We start from the raw sequence: 7,689 nt of genomic DNA, 5'->3' as shown, positions 1-7,689 counted from the left end.
TTATTATTTTTGTTGTTGTTATAACAATGTTATACGTTTGTTTGTTTTACGTTGTGTGTGTATTTTTTATAATTAACTTACTTTGAGAAGTGAATCAACCAATGTTTTAATCTTAGACCCTTTGTATCGATCAACTTGGACAGCATACAGGCTGAAGAGAGAGAGAGAGAGAGAGAGAGAGAGAGAGAGAGAGAGAGAGAGAGAGAGAGAGAGAGAGAGAGAGAGAGAGAGAGGTGAAGAGTATGAAGACGTTTAAACTGCTAAAATGTCTTTCATAAGCCACGGTACACAACATCATAAAGACTCCCTTCCCTTTTGACTGCATGGTGTGTAGTCTTTCTATAGACCAAAATAAGGTTCTAGTACTAAATAGGCGGCCCTTGTACAAAACTATAGCAGCAAATTAGAGAGGGTAGGAGTGTGTGATCAAAAGGCAGGCGGAATAAGCACGGTTCGCCTGCTTCATTCATCCAGCGGCATAGAGTCTCAAGGCCAACAAGCGTATCTCCCCCTGAAAGGGAGTTCCTATTCAATGTGCAGGTGCGAAGTAGTGTTGCACATTCTGCCACATTATGCCAAGGTTGTTAGAGCTCCGTGCTCAGACGTACTAACTATGTGGGCTGATTCGCATTGGAGGGAGTCCGCTCATCCATGAAAGTAAAATAACTTCTCCCCTGAAACTGGGGGACGGACGTTGGTAATCCGAATACTTTGGGGAACATTCAACCTGCCCGCGTCATGAATCATCCACGGCTTTCTCGACTCTACCAATTTCACAACTTGTTGTACATTTTTTTTTCCACGAGTCGACTTTATCGAATGGCTAAGGTGTTGATTTCTGCCACACGTTTGTTGTCAAACTGAAAGAACATATCGCAGGGGGGTGTTAGTCTGAATTTAAACCTCCCTTTATAAAGGACATTATTGAAATACTATTCATAATTAGACAAAGCATTTAATGGTTTTAATAAACCAGTAGACTTGCATACACTAAAAACTAATCTCATATTTATTTTTTGTTTGTTGTTGACGCATGACTTTGCATGACATGAACAATTAAATTCATATTATTTTTTGGGAACCACACGCTTGTATCCTACATTCACGTTTTCCATTTGTGAAGTGTCCTTTTTCTAATTGATATATTGATTTGTTTGGTATTGCACCTGTCTTTTGATTTAGATTGTGAGTTCCGGCCGGGCCTCTCCATGTCTGGTAACTATGACATGAAATGGAACGTTGAATGGGTTCCAGAACTGCCCGCGCGCTAATCCCCCCATTAAAAGAGCTTTATTCAATAATGCAAGACAGTTTCCGGAAGTCGGATTACCGCCTCCATTATTTTGCAAAGAAATTATATTTCACACTCAAACGAGTCTTGGGAAGCTTTGATATGACGCTGAGCGGGCCAGAGACAAGAAAGCAAATGGATTCATTTTATTTTTTTGCGGCATTAGTCCCCAAATTATATACATTTTTAGGTAGGCCTAATCTGTAATTAATTTTAAATGTACTTTAACAAAAATGCCCTTTCTACCATTGAATTCGGATTCTTTCTCCAGTCATTTATTTCTTATTCAGTGAACTATACTTTAAAAACTCCCATGTTCCAGAGTTAAACTAACATTTTAGTCGTTGATTCAACTAACCCTGAGACGGCAGGGTAGCCTAGTGGTTACAGCGTTGGACTAGTAACCGGAAGGTTGCAAGTTCAAACCCCCGAGCTGACATCTGCCGCTGAATACGCCCCTGAACATGCAGTTAACCCACTTTTCCTAGGCCGTCATTGAAAATAAGAATTTGTTCTTAACTGACTTGCCTGGTTAAATAAAGGTAAATAAAAAAATTAAAATGAGCATTTCCTTCATGCATGTGTGAATGGTACTGTATGCAGTGATGCGTAGAATCAGAGCCCTATGTTTCTGATTTCAGTTATTTTTGGTCTAAATAAAAAAATCTAATCAAATGCATTAGTCACAAACACGTGTTTAGCAGATGTTATTGTGTGTGGAGTGAAATGGTTGTGCTTCTCGCTCCGACAGCGCAGTAATATTTAACAAGTAATATCTAACAGTTCCACAACCTATACCCAAAATACACGTACATCTAAGTAAGGAATGGATGAAGACTATATACATATGTGTCAGAGCAGCATTGGACTAGGATACAGTGGCAAATTCATAATGCTGATACTGTTGTCTTCTAGACTGATGTACTGGTAGAATACAGGACGCTCTAACACAAGGGTGTCAAACTCATTCCGTTGAGGGAATAGTCTCTGCGGGTTGTTGGTTGTTGCCTTCAATTAAGCCCTAGAAAACCAGGTGTGGGTTAAGAACCTTAAGGACCTTCATTCATAAATGAAGTGAAAGGGAGGAGGGAAAACCCACAGACTCTCAGCCCACCGTGGAATGAGTTGGACATAAACCCACAGACTCTCAGCCCACCGTGGAATGAGTTGGACATAAACCCACAGACACTCAGCCTACTGTGGAATGAGTTGGACATAAACCCACAGACACTCAGCCTACTGTGGAATGAGTTGGACGTAAACCCACAGACACTCAGCCCACCGTGGAATGAGTTGGACGTAAACCCACAGACACTCAGCATACTGTGGAATGAGTTGGACATAAACCCACAGACACTCAGCCTACTGTGGAATGAGTTGGACGTAAACCCACAGACTCTCAGCCCACCGTGGAATGAGTTGGACGTAAACCCACAGACTCTCAGCTCACCGTGGAATGAGTTGGACATAAACCCACAGACTCTCAGCCCACCGTGGAATGAGTTGGACATAAACCCACAGACACTCAGCCTACTGTGGAATGAGTTGGACATAAACCCACAGACACTCAGCCTACTGTGGAATGAGTTGGACGTAAACCCACAGACTCTCAGCCCACCGTGGAATGAGTTGGACGTAAACCCACAGACTCTCAGCCCACTATGGAATGAGTTGGACCTAAACCCACAGACACTCAGCCCACTATGGAATGAGTTGGACAGCTGTGCTCCAACATGCAGAGAAAAGTCACTTTCACACAAACAAACACACACTCACGCATCTTATGGTTGGTGATAGGAAGAAACAGGAGATGGAGCTGAACCCTGACCCTTTGTGTTACACAAGGAAAAGGAGAGTTAACTTACTTGAAATACTTAGTAATGATGGGCACACGTCTCCCTTAACACTGCTGAACCAGCCTTCCCCTTTACACTGCCCAACCAGCCTTCCCCTTTACACTGCCCAACCAGCCTTCCCCTTTACACTGCCCAACCAGCCTTCCCCTTTACACTGCCCAACCAGCCTTCCCCTTTACACTGCCCAACCAGCCTTCCTTAACACTGCTCAACCAGCCTTCCCCTTTACACTGCCCAACCAGCCTTCCCCTTTACACTGCTCAACCAGCCTTCCCCTTTACCCTGCCCAACCAGCCTTCCCCTTTACACTGCCCAACCAGCCTTCCCCTTTACACTGCCCAACCAGCCTTCCCCTTTACACTGCCCAACCAGCCTTCCTTAACACTGCCCAACCAGCCTTCCTTAACACTGCCCAACCAGCCTTCCCATTTACACTGCCCAACCAGCCTTCCCCTTTACACTGTCCAACCAGCCTTCCCGTTTACACTGCCCAACCAGCCTTCCCCTTTACACTGCCCAACCAACCTTCCCCTTTACACTGCCCAACCAGCCTTCCCCTTTCCACTGCTCAACCAGCCTTCCCCTTTACACTGCCCAACCAGCCTTCCCGTTTACACTGCCCAACCAGCCTTCCCCTTTACACTGCCCAACCAGCCTTCCCCTTTACACTGCCCAACCAGCCTTCCCCTTTACACTGCCCAACCAGCCTTCCCCTTTACACTGCCCAACCAGCCTTCCCCTTTACACTGCCCAACCAGCCTTCCCTTTACACTGCCCAACCAGCCTTCCCTTTACACTGCCCAACCAGGCTTCCCCTTTACACTGCCCAACCAGCCTTCCCCTTTACACTGCCCAACCAGCCTTCCCGTTTACACTGCCCAACCAGCCTTCCCCTTTCCACTGCCCAACCAGCCTTCCCCTTTCCACTGCCCAACCAGCCTTCCTTAACACTGCCCAACCAGCCTTCCCGTTTACACTGCCCAACCAGCCTTCCCCTTTACACTGCTCAACCAGCCTTCCCCTTTACACTGCCCAACCAGCCTTCCCCTTTACACTGCTGAACCAGCCTTCCCCTTTACACTGCCCAACCAGCCTTCCCCTTTACACTGCCCAACCAGCCTTCCCCTTTACACTGCCCAACCAGCCTTCCCCTTTACACTGCCCAACCAGCCTTCCTTAACACTGCCCAACCAGCCTTCCCCTTTCCACTGCCCAACCAACCTTCCCGTTTACACTGCTCAACCAGCCTTCCCCTTTACACTAATCAACCAGCCTTCCCCTTTACACTGCCCAACCAGCCTTCCCCTTTACACTGCCCAACCAGCCTTCCTTAACACTGCCCAACCAGCCTTCCCGTTTACACTGCCCAACCAGCCTTCCCCTTTACACTGCTCAACCAGCCTTCCCCTTTACACTGCCCAACCAGCCTTCCCCTTTCCACTGCCCAACCAGCCTTCCCCTTTACACTGCCCAACCAGCCTTCCCCTTTACACTGCTCAACCAGCCTTCCCCTTTACACTGCCCAACCAGCCTTCCCCTTTACACTGCCCAACCAGCCTTCCCCTTTACACTGCCCAACCAGCCTTCCCATTTACACTGCCCAACCAGCCTTCCCCTTTACACTGCCCAACCAGCCTTCCTTAACACTGCCCAACCAGCCTTCCCCTTTACACTGCCCAACCAGCCTTCCTTAACACTGCCCAACCAGCCTTCCCCTTTACACTGCCCAACCAGCCTTCCCCTTTCCACTGCCCAACCAGCCTTCCTTAACACTGCCCAACCAGCCTTCCCCTTTACACTGCTCAACCAGCCTTCCCCTTTCGACTGCCCAACCAGCCTTCCCCTTTACACTGCCCAACCAGCCTTCCCCTTTACACTGCCCAACCAGCCTTCCCCTTTCCACTGCCTAACCAGCCTTCCCCTTTACACTGCCCAACCAGCCTTCCCCTTTACACTGCCCAACCAGCCTTCCCCTTTACACTGCCCAACCAGCCTTCCCCTTTACACTGCCCAACCAACCTTCCCCTTTACACTGCCCAACCAGCCTTCCCTTTACACTGCCCAACCAGCCTTCCCTTTACACTGCCCAACCAGCCTTCCCCTTTACACTGCCCAACCAGCCTTCCCCTTTCCACTGCCCAAACAGCCTTCCCTTTCCACTGCCCAACCAGCCTTCCCTTTACACTGCCCAACCAACCTTCCCTTTACACTGCCCAACCAGCCTTCCCTTTACACTGCTCAACCAGCCTTCCCCTTTACACTGCCCAACCAGCCTTCCCTTTACACTGCCCAACCAGCCTTCCCATTTACACTGCCCAACCAGCCTTCCCTTTACACTGCCCAACCAGCCTTCCCCTTTACACTGCCCAACCAGCCTTCCCTTTACACTGCCCAACCAGCCTTCCCTTTACACTGCCCAACCAGCCTTCCCCTTTACACTGCCCAACCAGCCTTCCTTTACACTGCCCAACCAGCCTTCCCCTTTACACTGCCCAACCAGCCTTCCCTTTGCACTGCCCAACCAGCCTTCCCCTTTACACTGCCCAACCAGCCTTCCCTTTACACTGCCCAACCAGCCTTCCCTTTACACTGCCCAACCAGCCTTCCCTTTACACTGCCCAACCAGCCTTCCCTTTACACTGCCCAACCAGCCTTCCTTTACACTGCCCAACCAGCCTTCCCCTTTACACTGCCCAACCAGCCTTCCCCTTTGCACTGCCCAACCAGCCTTCCCCTTTACACTGCCCAACCAGCCTTCCCTTTACACTGCCCAACCAGCCTTCCCTTTACACTGCCCAACCAGCCTTCCCTTTACACTGCCCAACCAGCCTTCCCTTTACACTGCCCAACCAGCCTTCCCCTTTACACTGCCCAACCAGCCTTCCTTAACACTGCCCAACCAGCCTTCCCCTTTACACTGCCCAACCAACCTTCCCATTTACACTGCCCAACCAGCCTTCCCCTTTACACTGCCCAACCAGCCTTCCTTTACACTGCCCAACCAGCCTTCCCATTTACACTGCCCAACCAGCCTTCCCCTTTACACTGCCCTCATGAAGCTATAGAGTTGCTGACGGTCCTCATGAAGCTATAGAGGTGCTGACGGTCCTCATGAAGCTATAGAGATGCTGATGGTCCTCATGAAGCTATAGAGGTGCTGACGGTCCTCATGAAGCTATAGAGATGCCAACCAGTCCTCATGAAGCTATAGAGATGCTGACGGTCCTCATGAAGCTATAGAGATGCACGGTCCTCATGAAGCTATAGAGATGCTACACGGTCCTCATGAAGCTATAGAGGTGCTGACGGTCCTCATGAAGCTATAGAGGTGCTGACGGTCCCCATGAAGCTATAGAGGTGCTGACTTACAGTCCTCATGAAGCTATAGAGATGCCAACCGGTCCCTCATGAAGCTATAGAGGTGCTGACTTACAGTCCTCATGAAGCTATAGAGGTGCTGACTTACAGTCCTCATGAAGCTATAAAGGTGCTGACGGTCCTCATGAAGCTATAGAGGTGCTGACGGTCCTCATGAAGCTATAGAGATGCTGATGGTCCTCATGAAGCTATAGAGCTGCTGACGGTCCTCATGAAGCTATAGAGATGCTGACGGTCCTCATGAAGCTATAGAGATGCTGACGGTCCTCATGAAGCTATAGAGATGCTGACGGTCCTCATGAAGCTATAGAGATGCTGACGGTCCTCATGAAGCTATAGAGGTGCTGACGGTCCTCATGAAGCTATAGAGGTGCTGACGGTCCCCATGAAGCTATAGAGGTGCTGACTTACAGTCCTCATGAAGCTATAGAGATGCTGACGGTCCTCATGAAGCTATAGAGGTGCTGACTTACAGTCCTCATGAAGCTATAGAGGTGCTGACTTACAGTCCTCATGAAGCTATAAAGGTGCTGACGGTCCTCATGAAGCTATAGAGGTGCTGACGGTCCCCATGAAGCTATAGAGGTGCTGACTTACAGTCCTCATGAAGCTATAGAGATGCTGACGGTCCTCATGAAGCTATAGAGGTGCTGACTTACAGTCCTCATGAAGCTATAGAGGTGCTGACGGTCCTCATGAAGCTATAGAGATGCTGATGGTCCTCATGAAGCTATAGAGGTGCTGACGGTCCTCATGAAGCTATAGAGATGCTGACTTACAGTCCTCATGAAGCTATAGAGGTGCTGACTTACAGTCCTCATGAAGCTATAGAGATGCTGACGGTCCTCATGAAGCTATAGAGGTGCTGACTTGCAGTCCTCATGAAGCTATAGAGGTGCTGACTTACAGTCCTCATGAAGCTATAGAGGTGCAGACGGTCCTCATGAAGCTAGAGGTGCTGACTGACGGTCCACATGAAGCTATAGAGATGCTGACTGTATACTTCTTGACCCCAGGGCGTGGCTGTGTCTTTGTACTAGTTATATTGGCCTATAGTTGCGACTGAGGGGTGATCAATATATGGTTGTAACTGTTTCTCATGTTTTGGGCTCCCCTAGTCTAAGGTAGTAACAGACATGTATGACTTAAGTACATGCTTGCGGC

Source organism: Oncorhynchus nerka, linkage group LG6, assembly GCF_034236695.1.
Source record: "Oncorhynchus nerka isolate Pitt River linkage group LG6, Oner_Uvic_2.0, whole genome shotgun sequence".
Classification (NCBI taxonomy): domain Eukaryota; kingdom Metazoa; phylum Chordata; class Actinopteri; order Salmoniformes; family Salmonidae; genus Oncorhynchus; species Oncorhynchus nerka.
This window is presented reverse-complemented; position numbering follows the sequence as displayed.